We start from the raw sequence: 22,257 nt of genomic DNA on the forward strand, positions 1-22,257 counted from the left end.
AAACGTCACTTTTATTAATTTAATATTAATTTAATATTAATTTAATTTATTTAACTTCATTTAACTTGAATTTAATTCATTTAATTAATTTAAATCATTTAACTTCATTAAAAATCTAATCATTACCTTCACCAGCAAAGGTAGACAGATGGAGGTTATGTTTACAATAATGGCTGTCTGTCTATCTGTTTGTATGTCTGTCTCTCTGTCTGTCTCTCTGTCTGTGAGCAGGATATCTCAAAGTTATGGACGGATTCGGACGTTATGGACGGATGAGTTATTTAGGTGACAAGAACAAGCCGATTCGATTTTGATTCAGGTCCAAATCCACAAAATCCAGATACGCCCAATAAGTGTGTACAATACGTAAACTGTCCAGTAAACCATCGTCGTAGTTGTACCTGCTATGTACCTGTATAATCTGTCTGAAAGTTATGCTATATTATCGATTATAAATATGCGATTAATCACATCAATTCATTCCCTGCAAATGTTTCAAGTGCTGCAGGTTACCTGGACTCATTATTTCAACATTTCATAAATTTTCACCTTTGTTTATAAGTCACCTGACTCCACTCAGTATTTGCGTTGCCCTGATAGTGTTCACATGTGAACACCTGCCTTATGACGTATCAAACCTTTAAATCCCATATACCCCATGTTTGTCCATTAAATACCGATGTCCTTGGTGTTCATGTACGTGTACACTGATGTGTATTACAATGTGGTTGGTCTGAATCTGACTTACATGGAACTTCATCCCAGGGACCCTTCAATAAAAAAAAGAAATTTTAAACGTTTTTTGTTTGTTTGAACAAGAATCTGTGCGGTCTGCACAAGGGAAAAGGGAATTTAGTCCAAAGACATGTTTTCACAGCTACGTTGGGAAAGTGATCCTTGTTTTTCATTCTCGTTGAGCTAATATCTCGAAAAGAAGGCGCCAGGTCGGAATCGAGGAATCGGTTGGTTGCATCATCGCTGTAAGCGTACCAGTGCCGCCGATGCAGTGTCCCCCATTAGCAGTAAGCCGGTACTCATTTTGCCTACCTGGGATGGATGACGAGCTGAATGAACCCACCTGGTGTCAGGTAACGGCACGACAGTGGCTCGAACTAACCCTAAGATCCCGAAGAAACCTAAGATCCTAAGAAACCTAAACCTAAGTAACCCTAAGATCTTAAGGCAGCCATCTTAACCGTTAAAGCAACACCAGGCTTCAAATAATGAATAATGTTTTAAAAGACCATGACGTCACATGACATCATCACGTGGTTCTGCCATATCACAATCCTAGTACATATACAAGCTAAATGTCGTGTTTTTATCTCCTCCATGATCCCAGACTTCTGTAATGTATTAATAAAAACATCGGATTTTCTCCTTTCATGTCATCTTCAGGTACCAAGTATCATCATGAGGTACCAAGTACCATCATCAGGTACCAAGTATCATTATGAGGTACAAAGTACCATCATCAGGTATGAAGTATCATCATGAGGTACAAAGTACCATCATCAGGTACCAAGTACCATCATCAGGTATGAAATATCATCATGAGGTACAAAGTACCATCATCAGGTATGAAGTATCATCATGAGGAACAAAGTATCATTATGAGGTACCAAGTACCATCATCAGGTATGAAGTATCATCATGAGGTCCAAAGTACCATCATCAGGTACCAAGTACCATCATCAGGTACCAAGTATCATTATGAGGTACAAAGTACCATCATCAGGTATGAAGTATCATCATGAGGTCCAAAGTACCATCATCAGGTACCAAGTACCATCATCAGGTACCAAGTACCATCATCAGGTACCAAGCCATACATGTTCCACGTTTTAAGAAGCGATGGGGGAAACCTCAGTTACGTAACAGATGGGAATTGCCAAACATAAAGCAAATCTAAGATTTTTCAAGTATATTGGTTGGTCTTGTGCGTTATTACATGGCAAGAATTTTTTTTTTTCACAAGTATGTTCATCACTCCGGTTTGTGCGTTTGTTGTACACCACTACTTTCCTAAGCCATCTCCAGGTGCTGCATGACGTCATCGCCGGGCAGTGAAGGGGGCTCGGCAATGACGTGTGCTAAAAGGGAGTCCTCAGTTTTCACTCCGGTTGTTTGTTTGTTTGTCCGGGCGATATCCGGTGTTGTTATTACCCTCGCCAGAGGAAAGGGTATTGCATTTGAGTCCGTTTGTTTGTTTGATTGTTTGTCTGTTTGTTTGTCCGCACAGAATAAATATGATTTTCTCTGCAAACGTTGGTCCGATTGACAGGAAATTTTCACCATAGGTGCACCTCCACCTGTATAATTTTTTAATGATAATTATGATATACAGTTATACACCTTAACGGATATAAACCTGAACATATATATACACCTAAATACGGATATACACCTTGTAATGAAATAAAGGCGAAGATCCGATGTAATTCCCTCTCTAGTGGTGAGATTTGCCTATAAGAGGGATGGTCTGAGAGCGAGTGGATTGCTCTTCTTACATGTGGCTGGACTTGAGTTGGTGAGTTAAATGATGCATCTTTTATGGCTCGCTTGAGATAGGGTTGTATACTATGAAAGACTTCTAATGTGTGATTATCCTTTTGTTGTAGATGATGTGGAGATTTCGATTTCAATAAAGTTACTTGGTTAACTACAGTTATTTTTTCAGAGGTTATTGCATCATTCCTTGCAGTGTTTTTTTCATCATTTCTGGTCTTTGGGTGTTCTGTACCTATCCCTCCCTGTACCTGAAAAAATAAAGTTTTAAAAGTTCAAATGAACTTTTTCCAATAGCAGTTCCAACTGCAGTATCATAAAAATAGATATTTAACGTAATTTGACCTTGACCTTAATGCATGTCCTTGAGTTCTGGCGATCTCAAAAGTATCACCAAATGAATGGGCATCCCCAATTTAGTTGGAAATGACACCTATAATGTTTTTCTACACTGTTTGGTTCCAAAATTAAGCGCGTTTGAACATTAGACCCGGTGGACTGGTGGCCATATTGGATTTGACCTCTCACGGTCCTCAGAGGTCAAATCTGACTTCCCTCCACATCTGAAAATAAACCTTATGGTATGCACTAACTATGTTAGAAATTTCATGCTTTTCTCATAAAATGCACAATTTTTGTGTTTATCTGCTGCACTAGAAAGGTTGTGAATAAAATTCATCACATTTTATTGAAATCGACTCCTTCACTCGAGTTCCATGGACAAGATACTGAGACTCGAGGAGTTCTGCGGGGACCCTCAGGCGACAGACGCCGCAAGCCAAAGGAATCACTGGCATTGCGCTTTGGAGAATTGTATTGCTGCTGTGCCAGGTATTACTGAGGTGCAGAAACTCTCGGTACTCACCTGTCCATGTCCAATACCATAAAAACCATGTTCGACTGTATCTCACACTGTGAGACTTATGCGACCTCTGTGGATGTGCTGCGAGAAATATACGTAAAACCTCGGAGTGCCATTTATGCGAGACATACAGTCACGTGAAAAAGTAAGTACACCCCATGTAAAGTTTTGACTTTTTCAACATATTTCAACATACAGCTATTTGATCTTCATTTCAACAATATTGATAGATAAAGGTGATATAATATAACAAATATCATGAAACATTTACATTTTGTAGTTCATTGTATAATTTAAATAAACATAAATGCAAATTTCGCATGTGGAAAAAGTAAGTACACCCTTGGCAACTCTAACAGGTGGTATTCCCCCGTTTGGCAGAAACAACCTCAAGTAGGCGTTTCTTATAACTGTCTACCAGTCTCTGACATCGACTGGGAGAAATTTTTGCCCACTCCTCCATGCAGAATTCTTTCAGCTGTGCGATGCCTGAGGGGTTTCTTGCATACACAGCTCGTTTCAAATCCCCCCACAACATCTCGATGAGATTTAGATCCGGGCTTTGACTTGGCCATTCCAGAACCCTCCATTTCTTTTCAGCCATTCCTTGGTGGATTTACTGGTATGTTTAGGGTCATTGTCATGTTGCAAGGTCCACCTTCGGTTGAGCTTCAACTTACCGACAGATGGCCTCACATTATCCTCAAGCACCCTCTGGTACAATGAAGAATTCATAGTGGATTCTATGATGGTGAGCTGCCCAGGCCCTGATGCAGCAAAGCTGCCCCCAAACCATAATATTTCCACCACCATACTTTACAGTTGGTATCAGGTTCTTGTGGTCAAATGCTGTCTTTGGTTTTCACCAAACATGTCTTCTGGTACTGTGGCCAAATAGCTCTACCTTTGACTCATCTGTCCAGAGCACATTGTTCCAGAAGTGCTGGTCTTTGCTGAGGTGTTCATTGGCAAACTTTAGTCTTGCCCTGATGTTCTTTCTGGACAGCAAAGGTTTCCTCCTGGCACACCTCCCATGTCGATCAAATTTGTGCAGCCTCTTTCTCATGGTAGACTCGTGCACTTTGACATCAGCAGTGGCAAGAGCTACCTGTATGTCCCATGATGACATTCTGGGGTTCTTAGAGACTTCTTTCAGCATCTTCCGGTCTGCTCTCGGGCTGAACTTGCTGGGGCGGCCTGGCCTGAACAAGTTGGCAGTTGTTTGGAATCATCTCCACTTGTGGATTATCTTCAGGACAGTCAAATGATTGATTTCAAATTGTTTGGAGATCTTTTTAAATCCCTTCCCAGACTCGTAGGCATCTATAACCTTCTTTCTGAAGGCTCTTTTGATCTAGGCATGGTGACGCCACACACTTCAACAACAAAGGGCAAACCAAACTAAATGTCTGAGATTTAAATAAGACAGGTTCCTCCAAGATCCTCTCTAACGATGTTCTAATCATTTGCACCTGAGCTGGTGAACCTGATTCTAATTTTAGGTATTTGAAGTAGTGATAAATGTAGGGGTGTACTTACTTTTTCCACATGCAAAATTTGCATTTATGTTTATTTAAATTATACAATGGACTACAAAATGTAAATGTTTCATGATATTTGTTATATTATATCACCTTTATCTATCAATATTGTTGAAATGAAGATCAAATAGCTGTATGTTGAAATATGTTGAAAAAATCAAAACTTTACACAGGGTGTACTTATTTTTCACGTGACTGTATGCTCGCTACACGACGACAAGACCCCTCAGAGCTTACCTCAGAGCTGGAATAGCGGTAAGGTTGGATGATCGGCCAAGGACGTGTGCATCGTTAATTTGGTTGGCAATGATGTAGTGTATCCTGATGTAAAACTTATGGTCATGCCTAATCTATGCTCTGATGTGATCCGAGGACATGATTTTTTTTGCATAGACATGGCCGATTGGAGATGCAATTCGGAGGAGGGAAGAACATTCTCTCTGTCTGCGGGCTCGCTCAAATGGCTATCGATCCACCTGCTTTGTTTCCCAGTTTGACTGCCGATTGCAAACCGTGGAAGTCTAGAAGATACTCGTGCGCTGACACACAGTTCATTGCTGATGAAACTAAGTGATTGCTGCGGGAGGGGATTATAGAGCCGAGTAGTAGTCCACGGAGAGCCCAGGTGCTCGTGGTTGATACAGCTGATCATTGGTAGCATATGGTAGTGGATTATTCTCAAACTATTAATAGATTCACACAGCTGTACGCTTATACACTTCCCCGAATTGATGATATGGTGCATGAGGTGGCTAAGTATCGCGTATTTAGCACTTTGGATCTTAGGAGCGCATATCATCAGATTCCGATATGTGAGTCTGATAGGCCCTATATGGGGTTCGAATCTGGCCAAAGGCTATATCAATTTCATCGCATTCCTTTCGGCATAACAAATGGCTAAGCTTGCCTTCAGCGCACCATGGATGACATTATTGCTAAAGAGTACTTGAAAGACATTTTTGTGTACGTCGATAATGTGATGGTTTGCGGCCATGATCAGGAGGACCATGATGCTAATTTGCGATTTTGATGCTAATTCTTGTGGGTCGCGCAACATTACAATTTGACCTTCAACGAGGACAAGTGTAAATATGCGGCCAAGACGATAGACCTTCTCGGGTACACGGTAACCGGGGGCGAGATAAAGCCGAATGCTGAGCGACTTCGACCCTTGCTCGACATGGCAGCTACATGTGATCGTGCGTCTTTACGCTGCGCCTTGGGCTTATTTGCCCACTACTCTCGGTGGGTACAAAGCTACTCCGAGAAGATCCGCCCTCTTGGGGATTGTAAGGCTTTTCCTCTAACAATGAGTGCCAAGGCCGCCTATCTACAGCTGAAGGAAAACATAGCAGGCGCCTGCGTGACCTCCATTGACGAGACAATACCATTCCTGGTCGAGACAGACGCCTCAGATTGCGCTATCGCAGCGACGCTCACTCAGGCGGAGAAACCGGTGGCCTTCTTCTCCCGCACTTTGACGGAGAGTGAACGAAGGCACTCCGCTATCGAAAAAGAGGTGTACGCTATCGTTGAATCAGTCAGGCAATGGTGACATTTTATGTTGGGCAAAAGATTTCAGCTCATTACCGATCAACAGTCGGTGGCCTTTATGTACGACTATCGGCATGCTCAACACATTAAGAATGAAAAGATATCGAGATGGCGGATAGAACTGGCAGAGTATTGTTTTAAGATAATCTATCGCCCAGGACAGGATAACCTGGCAGCTGATGCACTGTCAAGTCTGTGTCTGTGCAGGCATGACGTCCGACGATCTGCAAGTCATTCACGAATGTCTATGTCATCCTAGAGTGATGCGTCTTGTCCATTTTGTTCGTTGTCATAACTTTCCTTTCTCGGTGGAGGATGTCCGATGCTTGTGCCATTCATGTTCGGTGTGTGCAGAAGTAAAGCCACATTTTTATAAACTGCCTATGGGGACTTTGATTCAAGCTGTGCATCCATGGGAGAGGTTGGGTATTGATTTTAAGGGGCCTCTTCCCGCATCGGGGCCGCATCGCTATATCCTCACGATTGTAGACAAGTATTCACGATTTCCCTTTGCGTTTCCATGCACCGACATGTCATCCGCGATGGTCATCCAATGTTTGCATCAGCTGTTTCTACTGTTCGGATATCCGGCTTTTGTACATTCTGACAGGGGTGCTGCCTTTATGTCTCAGGAGGTTAAGACCTTTCTTTTAGAATGTGGCATCGCTGCCAGCCAGACTACTCCGTATAACCCCCAAGGGAACGGGTAGGTCGAACAATTTAATGGAATTGTCTGGAAGGCTATGGAAATGGGATTGAAGACTCGGAGGTTGGCACCTCATCAGTGGAGTCTAGTATTACCCGAAGCATTAAACACTTTCCGGACCCTCCTTTTCACCGCCACCAATGAAACTCTGTACGATCGAATGTTTCATTATCAAAGACGCAACGCAAGTGGTCAATCTTTGCCAAGCCGGCTCTCCAAACCAGGGCCCGCTTTCTTGAAACGCATGGTACGACACAGCAAGTACTAACCGCTGGTAGATCGGGTACAGGTGCTGGAAGCTAACCCGGACTATGCCCATATTTGGATGGCGGACGGACGGATGGCGACCGTTTCGGTGCGACATCTAGCTCCCTGTGGAGAGGGTCCATGTCCAGGTATGATCGATGGCAATGTGGCGGGACCCGATAAGCTTATCAAGCCCGAGCCGCCAGCGTTGGGGCCGGGTGCAGTGTCCTCTTATTCTTCTTCTTCTTCGGGCCCGACATTGCCCGATGGGGTTCCGATTCGAGTAGAACCGCCTGGGCCTGGGCTTAGAGTGGACACTCATATTCCGGTATTGCCCAACATTGCTGATTCTGAAACCGGTTCTGACAGTTATCGCACTCGAGCCGGCTGTGCGAGTCGAAGGCCGGTTTGATTGGGATGGTAGGTTGCTTTTTTCCTCAGCTCGTGAACCTTTGATTCTTTGCTGTGATTTATATTCTGTAGGTTCTTATCATATCAATGTTAGCTTGCTGGAAATTTAATTGGAGGGAGAATGTAATGAAATAAAGGTGAAGATCCGATGTAATTCCCTCTCTAGTGGTGAGATTTGCCTATAAGAGGGATGGTCTGAGAGCGAGGGGATTGCTCTTCTCACATGTGGCTGGACTTGAGTTGGTGAGTTAAATGATGCATATTTTATGGCTCGCTTGAGATAGGGTTGTATACTATGTGTTATGGAGTCCTCTACAATCTCCTGGTCTCGGTCACCTCCGATCTACGAGAGGAGCCCCGGCAGAAAGAAATATTACCCTGTGTTGAAAATCAATAGTGAAACCACACCAATGATTAAAAATGAACAAAATTGTATTAGAAATCACACACAGGAATAACGGTATAACAGATGGCCATTAAGAGTGCACTCTATATATATATATATATATATATATATCTTATATAAAGTCAGGTAACTCACTGCGCGGCCCGCAAGTGAAAGGACACTCCTCAATGTCTCTATAACTTTTCCCAAGGCGAATGTGATTCACTCCAGCGGTCGATAGAACGAAATCCGGTCGAAGCCCGAATCTCGCTCTCCAGTCGATATCCGAAGCGCGTACAGTTGACAATGGGGATCGCCCCACCGGAACTGTACAACAGCGCCCTTCAGAGGAGCACCTTCACCGCTCACTCAGCGAACCGCAACATAATTGGAGACAAAGCGGTTGCACACACACATCCCCGACAAACGGTAGGATGTTGGGGTGAAGATGACACGAAGCAAAACCTCTGTAGGTGTCCGAAGCGCGGGGTTCACAATGGTCGACGGCCCTTACTTGAGCCGATGCGACCAGGCACGGATTCGTCGAAATCTCAGCGCCCGAATCTGACTACGCAGATTTTCCCCTCCAGCGATAATTCCTGTCACCGGATGTCCCTTCAAGGAACTCAAAACTCCCTCGCCACTGTCGGTAGACCTTGCTCGTTACGGAGCGCTGACGTCACGCCTTCTTCTCCGACTTTGCTTGTGCCGCTTCTTCCTCTTCATCTCTCCGGGTCGGTTTCCTGTATCATTTAAAGTTAGCCTTTTTAACTTTAGATAATCGTTCCTGAATAATAAACCTTTTGAAGATAATAATAGTACCTAACATCAGAACTACGTCAAGTGGGTGAAAACCACAATAACGGAAGTTACGAATCCGTAACATATGAAAGACTTCTAATGTGTGATTATCCTTTTGTTGTAGATGATGTGGAGATTTCGATTTCAATAAAGCTCTATATCTCAGAAGAGGTTGTGAATAAAATTAATCACACACATAAACACGGATATACACCTTAACACAGATATACACCTTAACACGGATATACACCTTAACACGGATATACACATTAACACGGATATACACCTTAATACGGATATACACCTTAACACGTATATACACCTAAACACGGATATACACCTCAACACGGATATACACCTTAACACATATATACACCTAAACACGAATATACACCTTAACACGGAAAAACACCTTAACATGGATATACATATTAACACGGATATACACCTAAACACGGATATACACCTCAATACGGAAAAACACCTTAACATGGAAAAACACCTTAACACGGATATACACCTAAACATGGATATACACCTTAACACTGATATACACCTAAACATGGAAAAACACCTAAACATGGATATATACATAAACATGGATATACACCTAAACACGGATATACACATTAACACGGATATACATATTAACACGGATATACACCTAAACACAGATATACACCTTAACACGGAAAGACTGTCCCAGGTCTATATTCAACCTCTCGAATGTTCTGACTGTGCTGATGCCCTCCCATTGGCCAAGTGATTCCCGCCTTGTGGTGTTGCTCGCCCCTCCCCCTGGCCAATCAACAGTCCTCCTGGGCATGGTTCCCAGCCTTGCTCGATGCTTGGTCCCATGGTGGCGTTGTATGCAGCCATTTCCCGCTGGTTTTTCCGGTCAATCATTTAAGGGGAGGGAATTTAATTATTGTTGTGCACTAAGGACCTATCTAAAGTGTCTATATGAGAATGCGTTGCCATAAGAGACACAGGTTTGGCGACAGTGGGGACGACGAACAAAGGAATCTTATCCATAATCTCTGTACTACTTAGCACACCACGCTCCCTCATGGCGGGGACACCAATACATCTTATACTGACATCTCGGGCTAAACATAGAACTTATTACAAGGTAGATTCCCTATCGCGACAGACGAAGCATGATACCTATTCAGATCTATCTGACTCTATATATCACTCTACCCCCCTGACATAACACAGCCCCTCCCCCCCCCCCCCCTCCCCTGGAACCATAGCTCCTGCTCGGTTCGCTGCAGGCGCTACCATTCCAGTCTTAATACTTACTGTCTCACACTTAATTAACCTATGAAATAAATCAGGAGGGCTGTGGGAAGTGAGCCGTAGCTTCCTACCTGTTCTCCTTAACATGCTAATCCCCTTACCAATCATGCAAATATGTACAATCACTTTGATTCGTCGTTCCTGTGGTGGGAGGAAACAAACAACATTCAACCCTATCTTAACCACAAACCTTAACCTTAACCAAAAATTCAAAACTCTAATAAACATTTGTACAGACCCCTTCCTAAAGACCGCATCCCCCGGTGGATGCCACAAGACGCAACCTTACCTGTGGGGCCATCCCAATGCACCCCTAATTTTCCGCGGGCCCTGTCCAGGTGTTACAGGTGAATGACATGGCTTGGTGGATTTCACCCTCATTCATACAACACAAACCCTTAACCACTCATACTCATTCCAAAACTCATCACAACACTTAAATCAATAGAGCACATATTTCACCCCCCCTGCAGGACCATGGCATAGATGTCATATTCATGTGTGTGCATCATTTCTACGAGGCAGCGGGGAGGTACCGCACAAGTAAGATGGTGCGGGCGCTCAGGCTGTGGTGCCCACAGTCCCCAAAACAAGTCACTTGACTCACAAGTTCATTGCCCCCCCCCCCCCTTACCTCTTGACCCCGTGACAGCCGAACAGCCCTTTCCACCGTTACCCCGCCGGTGAGGGTCTCCACACACCAGGCCCCGTGGCCTCCTGCTTCAGCACAGCGACACGGGTCGCCGGAAGTCTCCCTTACCCCACGGCGCCCAACCAGACCATCCACTGACGAGCTCCAATGCCCTCCCATTGGCCAAGTGCTTCCCGCCCTGTGGTGTTGCTCACCCCTCCCCCTGGCCAATCAACAGTCCTCCTGGGCATGGTTCCCAGCCTTGCTCGATGCTTGGTCCCATGGTGGCGTTGTATGCAGCCGTTTCCCGCTGGTTTTTCCGGTCAGTCATTTAAGGGGAGGGAATTTAATTATTGTTGTGCACTAAGGACCTATCTAACGTGTCTATATGAGAATGCTTTGCCATAAGGGACACAGGTTTGGTGACAGAGGGGCTGACGAACAAAGGAACTTTATCCATAATCCCTGTACTCCTTAGCACGCCCCGCTCCCTTATGGCGGGGACACCAATACAGCTTATACCAACATCCCGGGCTAAACATAGAACTTATTACAAGGTAGATTCCCTATCGCGACAGACGAAGCATGATACCTATTCAGATCTATCTGACTCTATGTATCACTCTACCCCCCTGACATAACAATACTGTAAATAGATTAACCAGGCCTTTAATTTGTATCGGATTAATGGGACAGTCATTCATTCCTTGTCATTCATTCTCTTTCATTCTTTGATGGAAATCTATATGGGATATTTGATTATATAATCCTGAGTGTCCATTCAATGATGACAACGGATTCCATCACAATTCACAACCAAACCACAGATCAGATTTTATGACAAATCTGAGGAATGACAAACACAAAAGTCAACATGATGATTATTTGGTTTATATTACATTTTACCTTTTTCCCTAATTTAATCACCAACTAACAAAGTCTGGTGTTAGCTTCACGGTTAAAAGGTGCTGGCTGGCCTAAGGTTTTAGGATCTTGAGTTTGAGCTCCTGTCGTGCTGATAAATAACACCAGGTGGGTTGACTCAGCCTGTCATCCTTCCGATGTCTGCAAAATGAGTATCAACTTACTGGTAACAGGGGCACTGCATCATTGGCCCTCAGAGAATGATGATACCCCACAGTCCTATGCTGCATAATGAAGAAGAAGAAGATTTTTGCTACTGACCCTGCAAACGCGTACAACATTGTCTGCACATGAAAGCCTTCAACCTCAGGGACTTGGAGAGATAACACTACATGTGAAGAAGAGCTGGCATGTTGAACGAAAACTTATGCATCAGCGCCCTTATGGATATAAACGGCTCCATATAATGTCCTTGTGACCAAAAGTTTCAAACAAGTAGAGAAGTAAAAGTTTTGTGTTGCAGTTTTCCATATTTGTATTTCCTAACATAATGTGGGGTCTTTAACGTACACCAACCATTGCTGGCAGACACTTCTGGCTTAATACCCTGCGGATGGATGGCACACTCCGATGAACCGCCCTGCATGCCAAACAATAGGGTGACGGTGGCACCCTCAAAATGGTTGATCATATTTGGTTACCTATCGGCTGATTTACGGAGAGGAATTTCCTTCTAATCTGAGGCTTCCATTGCCAACTTTCACAGATATCTTTAAATAATCAACACATCTTTGAAAAAGAATGGGTTATGCCAACAACTGGAGTAGAACATTTAGTGCAACTTCAAATACTGACAAATAAAGTTGTATATGGTGAATGGAATGAAACTTATGCACGGACAAGAGACATCACAGTGTGTGCCAGGGTATTGTCACATCCCGGAACTAATTGTTTTGATGATTATTTGTCTCAGCTTTCTGGTGGATTAAGTCCCGTAGATGTTTCAAAACACTTATAGAACTAGAACTTGGTAGAGCGCTCTACTGATTTAGGCCGGATCTGCATCTGGACCATTCGTCCTTGTCGCACACCCAAGTTGCCCACCAAAGATGATCAACTTTTTCAGATATCCTGCTCACAGATGGACAGAGATGGGTGAAAACATAAACCACTGTCCACTTTTGGTGTTGGGCAACTATGTTTGGGTGTCTTATTTATTAGTTGCAAAATCGAAGATTTTTCAAGTATATTGGTCGGTTGCGTTTTTGGTTCTGTCTGTCTGTTTGTCTGTTTGTTTGTCACTGGCCTACAGGTCACAATTCTAAACCGATCGTCACAAAACTTCACCAAGTTGTATAGGTCGTCCCAATTGAGAAGCCTGTTGTTTTTGGGGTCAAAAGGTCAAAAGGTCAACATAGGCCAAAGGTCACCAACTTTGCCAAATTTCTAAAATCCTCGATTTTCATCCGATTGACTTTAAATTTGAAGATGACTTGCATACCTGGTCACTGAATTCAACCACCAAGTATACTTGAGGTCAACGTAGGCCAAAAGGTCAACATAGGCCAAATTTCTAAAATCCTCAATTTTCATCCAATTGACTTGAAATTTGAAGTTGACTTGCATACCTGGTCACTGAATTCAACCACAAATTATATTTTAGGTGAACATAGGCCAAAAGGTCAACATAGGCCAAATTTCTAAAATCACCAATTTTCATTTGATTGACTTGAAATTCTAAGAGGATTTACATATATGGTCACTGAATTCAACCACCAACTATTTTTGAGGTCAAAAGAGCAAAGGTCAACTCAAGGTCAACCTTACAAAATCATCATTTTTCATCTGAAAAATCGTCACTTTTCTTCCTGTTGACCCGAGCTTTGATCAAGATGGTCAATTTTAATTTTGCTGAAATGGCCATTTTGCTGTATCACTGGAATTTTTTTTCTTGGGGGTGGGGGGCGGACTTTGCAAGTATCGTGCTCCGCATGACGTCTTCTTGTTTATGTGTCCATCGAACCAATAACATCCAACTCCCTTGGTGTCGAAAAGGGATGGCAGGATAGTGTAGGGGAAGGATAGCCCACTTGACTTTCTGTGGATGCACTTGCATTTGAGCTGTCTAGCCTCGGTTAGAATCTCGACCCCAGTTATAAACTGTCACCCTGGTGTTTCTTTTGCAGGGCGATTCATCAACACGTGTCGTCCATCAGAAGGGCGTTACGCCAGAGGACTCACCCCTGGGTTGTCTCATCTGGGTGGCCATCCTGCACAGTGTTTCGCAGACAGGGAAGGCAGCAATTCTGTCTTAGATTAAGTAGTGGCTAGTTAAGTTGGTGCAAAGACGAATCGATATCATTTATCACGTGGGCACCTGAAAATTGCTGAATCGATTGAGGACAGTTGAGTTAAACGTGCCCATTAATTTAATTATGCCACACGTTTTCTGTAACCATCTTTGCAAAATTAAAATCAATGTTTGTTACCTGTGGTTCTCTCATACCTCTTTAAACACCTGAAATCAACGCTGAGCCAGGAACAACCAAGCAACGCAGGTGTTGTCACTTCAACACACCACACTGATAGTGTCGTGGAGGTAAGAACGATGCCTTTGGGAAATCAAGGTAATCAAATGAAAGACCAAATGCTGCATCGGAGTCATCATAAGGAACCCGAATGAGGAAAGAGCAAAGATGGGTCATCAGAAGGAACCCAAATGAGGAAAGACCAAAGATGGGTCCATCATAAGGAACCCGAATTAGGAAAGAGCAAAGATGGGTCATCAGAAGGAACCCAAATGAGGAAAGACCAAAGATGGGTCCATCATAAGGAACCGAAATGAGGAAAGACCAAAGATGGGTCCATCATAAGGAACCCGAATTAGGAAAGACCAAATATGGGGTCACCAAAAGGAACCCGAATGAGGAAAGACCAAAGATGGGGTCATCCAAAGGAACCAGAATGAGGAAAGAGCAAAGATGGGGTCAGCAGAAGGAAGCCGAATAAGGAAAGACCAAATATGGGGTCACCAAAAGGAACCCGAATGAGGAAAGACCAAAGATGGGGTCAGCAGAAGGAAGCCGAATGAGGAAAGACCAAATATGGGTCCATCATAAGGAACCCGAATTAGGAAAGACCAAATATGGGGTCACCAAAAGGAACCCGAATGAGGAAAGACCAAAGATGGGGTCATCAAAAGGAACCAGAATGAGGAAAGAGCAAAGATGGGGTCAGCAGAAGGAAGCCGAATGAGGAAAGACCAAATATGGGGTCACCAAAAGGAACCCGAATGAGGAAAGACCAAAGATGGGGTCAGCAGAAGGAAGCCGAATGAGGAAAGACCAAATATGGGTCCATCATAAGGAACCCGAATTAGGAAAGACCAAATATGGGGTCACCAAAAGGAACCCGAATGAGGAAAGACCAAAGATGGGGTCATCAAAAGGAACCAGAATGAGGAAAGAGCAAAGATGGGGTCAGCAGAAGGAAGCCGAATGAGGAAAGACCAAAGATGGGTCCATCATAAGGAGCCCGAATTAGGAAAGACCAACGATGGGTCACCAAAAGGAACCCGAATGAGGAAAGACCAAAAATGGGGTCATCAGAAGGAACCCAAATGAGGAAAGAGCAAAGATGGGATCAGCAGAAGGAAGCCGAATGAGGAAAGACCAAAGATGGGTCCATCATAAGGAACCCGAATGCGGAAAGACCAAAGCTGGGGTCATCAGGAGGAACCTGGACTGGACAGGATTCCAGTGAATAACAACATTCCTTGGGCTTGGAAAGGGATGAAAAGGCCCATGACCATTCCAGGCAATAACCTGGGAGTTTTGGGGAATCCACTTACCTTTGCTTTCATAATTCCCTTGAGGAGGGGTCTTAGTCAAATAATATCCATTTCTCCTGTTTCACGTCATGTTTCATCATTGAAATTTTCGACTGGTAGCTTGAACGGGGCAAGTCCTGCACAACATCTACTGATTTGTCTGTCGGCAACAGGAATCCATTGGATTATAAGTATTTCGGAATTCAAGCTCGATTCATGATTTGACCGAAATAACTTTTACTGAGATTTGACCGAGATTTTTTTATGACGTCATAAGTCACATGGTATGAAATCTTGGAAAACACAAAAAACTTTGGACCTCCATATCTCCCAAACGGCTCAATGGGAAAAAATGAAACATGGCTCATTGTAAAGAATTCCTCATGGTTAATAAGTGTCATTAACGATGACGTCATTGGTGTCTTCATTATGAGGTCACAGTTTGACAAGTACAACGCTTAGTCTGATCAGTTTGAGCGTGATCTATGCAACAATTTTATTGGAGAATGTACATTTATGACGTCATCAGTCACGTGGTCTGGCAGTCATATTGGATCAAAGAAAAACAAAAACCTTAAAGAAACAGAAGAGTTGGCTCGCACCAAGTCGACTGCTTCACGAAATGGCTGGCTAGGTTGGACTAGTTAGGGCAGGAATTAGAAATTTGGCCATGGTGCTGGTGATAACGCGCCTACTCTTCACGAAGGACACCATGGGATCTTTAACGTCCACCAACAAATTCTGGCAGACAGGACGCCATTTAATGTCCCTTGAGGGGGCACACACATTGAATCATCCTGCCTGTGAAACAGCAGGCTGACCATTTAGATCTGGGTTGGAATCTAACCCAGGATAGACAGCCGAGAGGCAAATGTACGGATATATGGGAGCGTACGCCGAGTCAACCCCACCTGGTGTTAATTCAACAGCTGAGTGGGATTCTAACTCAGGACCTTAGGATCCCAAGCCCACCACCCTAACCATTAGGACAACACCAGGTATGATATTTACTCAGGACCTTCGGATCCCAAGCCCACCACCCTAACCATTGGGCCAACACCAGGTATGATATTTACTCAGGACCTTAGGATCCCAAGCCCACCACCCTAACCATTAGGCCAACACCAGGTATGATATTTACTCAGGGCCTTCGGATCCCAAGCCCACCACCCTAACCATTAGGCCAACACCAGGTATGATATTTACTCAGGGCCTTCGGATCCCAAGCCCACCACCCTAACCATTAGGCCAACACCAGGTATGATATTTACTCAGGACCTTAGGATCCCAAGCCCACCACCCTAACCATTAGGCCAACACCAGGTATGATATTTAATCAGGACCTTAGGATCCCAAGCCCACCACCCTAACCATTAGGCCAACACCAGGTATGATATTTACTCAGGGCCTTCGGATCCCAAGCCCACCACCCTAACCATTAGGACAACACCAGGTATGATATTTACTCAGGACCTTAGGATCCCAAGCCCACCACCCTAACCATTAGGCCAACACCAGGTATGATATTTACTCAGGGCCTTCGGATCCCAAGCCCACCACCCTAACCATTAGGACAACACCAGGTATGATATTTACTCAGGACCTTAGGATCCCAAGCCCACCACCCTAACCATTAGGCCAACACCAGGTATGATATTTACTCAGGGCCTTCGGATCCCAAGCCCACCACCCTAACCATTAGGCCAACACCAGGTATGATATTTACTCAGGACCTTCGGATCCCAAGCCCACCACCCTAACCATTAGGCCAACACCAGGTATGATATTGTTGCTGATCGCGGTTAGGATGTTATAGACCGAGCGGTGGTTTAAAACCGCGACCTAACAAAACTCACCCGATTCCACCCGAACGTTGGTTGTATCGCACCCTAGCTGCTCAATGAGGGAAAAGACAAAAGCGACGCAATACAAGAGGAAAACGGAGACAAAAAAAGGTTTGAAATACTACTACATTTATTCCTACTATTTACACACAAGCAAAAAGACAGATGTCACGTTTATTTACAAGCACAAGACGCAGGTGACACAGTGCAAATTTAGCTTACCTACAGACTTAACTTATATCCCAGGACAGAACAAACAGAACGCTGACTCACGCGGGGAATGCCAGGGATGGCAGAAGGTGGATGGCTGGAGGGAGAGGAAAGGTCCAAGGGGGGGTCTTGCAGCTCAATCGTGCGTTTGGCAGCCGCCGTTCCTTTTTGTTGGCCCTGCTCCAAACCGCCGTTCAGGCCCCCTTTGGCGGTTGCCGGGTGTCGCTGCTGCGGCGGCCTCCGTCCGCTGCGTTCCCAGGACTTGTCTCACTGGTCTGGTCCCTCAACCCTCAACTCTTTCTTGCTTCTCTCACTCCTCACCACCGACTCCTCACCGCAACCAACTGACCACCGACTCCTTTCTCTGGCAACCGACTGTGACCAACTCCTTGCAACCAACTCCTCCTCTCTTAACAACCCTTCTTTTTCCAACCCAGAGTGCATCTCTCTTTCTTCTTCTTCTTGTCCACTTCCGGTTGCGCCCTTTTATAGCGCCCCCAGCGATCACGCCCCCGGCGCTTTGGACACGCCCATCGGGGCGCTCACCTCGGCCCTGGCTGGTCGCACGACCCTCGGGCTCCGCCCCGGACGACGGGCGGGCGCGCCCCTCCCCTCCTCTGACGAGGTGGAGACACGCCTTTCTTCCCTGACTCGAGCCTCGTGGTCAATGGCGGTTATTGGAGGTTTTGGAGGGGATGGAAAGGGAGATTTTTGGGGATGGGAAGGAAAGGGGGTCTATTCTCTTTCACTGGTGCAATGGAGTACTTTTAATTAATGGAAGACACAGCCTTACGCTAATACACAGAATAAGAGATAACTATCAACAGGTATATTCTATTACTTGGCTGACGTGTATGCTTGTGGACTATGGGACGCCCTTTTGGTCTTTACACAGCTCCGGAGGCAGGAGGCACAGAATAAACAATAATCACAACAATACAGCACACAATCAAAAAAAATATACAGTCCTCATATCCACAACACTGCACCCTCCTCCTCTTAGGCACGTCCCGGGCCTACAACTTTTATTTAGTGTGACACGTAGGTGTAGTTCCCTCTACTTTTAACCTGACCCTGAGTGCGACAGTTTTAAAACATAAATAAATGTGTCCCGCTGCTCCATTGCACCCTGCCTAACAGACTTACGCCCACAGTTAACCGAATTGCGGAATGGTCTTCAAACTAAACACTGACGGTGGGGAGCATTATTTACACTGACGCTATTTTTATTTACAAAACTAACCCAGGACCTGTAATTGTTCTTTCTGGGGGGGGAGACAGTCTGCTCTGCATCAATGCACCATTAAAGCACCCAAAAACGCACCAATACACACCCAAGCACCAATCGGTGCAGTCCCCATTGTTCAATGAATAAAATAAAACCAACAAACCCAACCCTGCAGGTGTCTCTTGCTCTTCGGCTCCCTCTGCTGGTTATCATTATTTCTTCCAGTTGTTGTCATTTTCATTTGCTTTGCTTACTGGCGGCCTATTTGCAATAAAGCTTGCCCAAACGTGTCCATTTTATTTATCTTTATTTATGGCCCACAGGGCCGACTACGTGTGGTTCACCTGTGGGGCATCGGTGCCCTGTGGCCAAGGTCCGCCAGCAAGATTTCGGGCCCTCATGGCCGGTTCCAGCAGAGGGGCCTTGCCCCAACCCATGGGGTCCATAAGTGGTGCTCGGCCACTGACATGTGGTCCATAATGTGGTGCATCGATGCAGACAGCTGGTTCTGGGAATTTCGGGCGCACAATGGCCGACCCACGCACGCTCCCCTCGGTGCCCAACGGCGCTCAGGTCCTCATGTGGGAGACAAAAAGGGGGGACAAGACAGATGAGCGAGGGGTAAGGTCTCAAGGGTACACATCAAAAAGGCAATGCAAGGCGAAATGCGTACGGAGGGCGAAGTGAGAAAGCTCGTCCCTACCGTACGTCACCCCCCTGTTACCTAGCCCACCCTTGCCCTTACCCCATATGTACAAAACCTACACATTACCAATTCGTCACTACTGTCACGTCTTCCCCATATTTCCCCTATATCAAATTCGTCACCACAATCCCTCTACTTCAAAAATTTGCCATCATCAATTCATCATCAATCCTCATAAGGAGGAAGAGATGGAACATCAAGCACAATGTCACACCCACGTCATGATGCGTCTCACAATCCAAACATTTGCACAATAAAAAATAATAAAACATGGCATGGTGTGGAGTTACCTGTCACCTCCGGTGAGTGGGTGCAGATGGTGCGAGGAGATCCTTCATCCTAACTATCCTCTAAATGACTTTAACACACTTTACACTACCCGGGGTCTTTCTCCGGCCAAACCATTGGCCCTCTTACACTATGGGTTCTAAAAACCAATTCCCATTGGCCAAACTGTGGTGCTTTTCAATTTGGGGTCTCACTCCCCCGATTCATCTCCCGGTGCCCTCGCACAATTTCTGGGCCGCGACGTGTAGCTCTCCCAACAGGTCTACCCACCGGCACACCTCCACCACTGTAGTTGCCACCCGAGCTTACCTAGCTCCTCACCCTAACCTATCTAACTGGGGGCAGCCCCTCTCCTGGCTCTGTCACCCCATGGTGCCCTCTGGCACTGGGCTACCCGGGTCCGTCCTCCGGATCCTCGGGCCCCATCCACAACAACTACTACCGGCTCCCAGAGCCCACCTGCGGCCTCACCTGGCCGACATCCTTACAGTGGTGGAGTGCCCAAACCAACTACACACACTAACAGGCTACACGCCCAGCCATTTCCACAACACTAATGCACCCATCCAAATACCATTCTTTCACCTCGCACCACAGATGCCAATATCCAACCACAATTTACCTATACCCTCTACCTGACACTTAAACTACCCTCCCCGGGTATTCGTGATGGGGGTCCACTCTTCCCCCATTCACACCTCCGCACCATCCACTCCACTCCACAATATCCACCATACTCACTCCACGACCATCCATTCCAATACTCCATACCATTTATTCCATACACCTGTCTTTCATTCACCTGTCGTTGCACACCTGTGCAATCCTACCTGGTGCCACCTGCACCCTCCTCCTCTTCCTGGACCAGTTGGTCAACACAACACACAATCACCACTACTCCCTCATACACTGCTCCACACACCTGTCCAGTTGCACACCTGTGCAATCACACCTGTTCAATTCTCACACACACGGCATCATCTCAGCTAACTACTCCCTTCTGAAACTTGCGCTTCCCAGTCGTCCCTTTAAACTATTGCGCTCCCTCGTCATTATAATCCACACTAATCTACCTGCGTCCCCACTACAGGTATCAGTCACTAACTAACCTTAACGTCACCTAATGTCAATCTCTTCTAGATCCCTACAATATAACCTAACCCACCCGGGCTAGTTTTCACTGCCATACACCCCATAAACTATAGCGCATTTGCCCCACTGTGAGGGATGGTGGATTTGCCATCCCACCACCTCGGGGGTCTCTCACTACCAATTTCGCTCGTCCAAATTCCAACCAATTCAAAAATTTTCCATTTACTGCCAATTCTATTCACTTTTCTAAATTTCGTTTCAAATCACTACCATCATCATCCGTCTACTTATTACATCCTCTCGGTGCGCCAATTCACATCTACAGCCCGGCTTCGTACAGCCGAGCAATGAACGCGGGTTCTTTTGTGCCAGCGGCTGGATACGTCCCGCATTCGGGGCAGGGACGGGGGCTTACCCGGGCCGAGATCCCACGCACCACCTCGGCGTGGAGCCATCCAATGTCCCGATCTCGACCTGCCGGCACGTCTCAACAAAACGTGGTCGCCATAACGACCCTTCCTATCCAGCCGCCCGCTCCGCCTAGTGGAGCCCGGACGCGGCCGTTCCACGCGAGGCCCAGCGTGGATCGCGCACGGCGGTTCTTTCGAAACCGCCGTGGTTCGGATCCCCGCTGGTTCTCGCGGCACGCGAAGCCCGGCACGCACCGAGGGCCCGAGTCGGCTATAAGTCGTTCTAACCTTTAACCCGGTTATCGTCGACGCCTCACCTGGATGCCTACAAGCATACGCTACCCCTTTCGTGCTCATACATGCAGCCGTTTCCATGCTCTTGGTCGTACCTTCTCTAACACACCTCGGTACACTCATTCCGCTCACCGACTTGGTCACACACCTGACCACCGAACACCTTGGCACACATTCGTCGCTCGCACACCTCACCAATACACCTCTTCGCGCCCCTTTCTCGGTCACCTCCTTTGTGACAATCACAGGTGTGCTCTCACCCGCACACCCAACCACGTGTCTCACTACCAATTCCAGCGTGCATTCCCACTCACGCTCTACCATTCCAGGTGTGCATCCTTCTATTCCAGGTGTACATCCTCGCTCACCTGCCACAACCAACTCACGCTCCGTTTCACTCTCACTACTCTCACTTCCACTCTCGGTCGCGCACTCACCCTTACTCTTGACAGCATGCGCTTTCCCCATGCACCCGTCCGTTACACACCTTTCTCGCGCATCCTCCCGCGCACACTTCTTCGTTACTTCCTCCGTAACACTCACCA

The sequence above is a fragment of the Myxine glutinosa genome, chromosome 10 (assembly GCF_964187855.1).
Source record: "Myxine glutinosa chromosome 10, kmMyxGlut1.1, whole genome shotgun sequence".
Lineage (NCBI taxonomy): Eukaryota > Metazoa > Chordata > Myxini > Myxiniformes > Myxinidae > Myxine > Myxine glutinosa.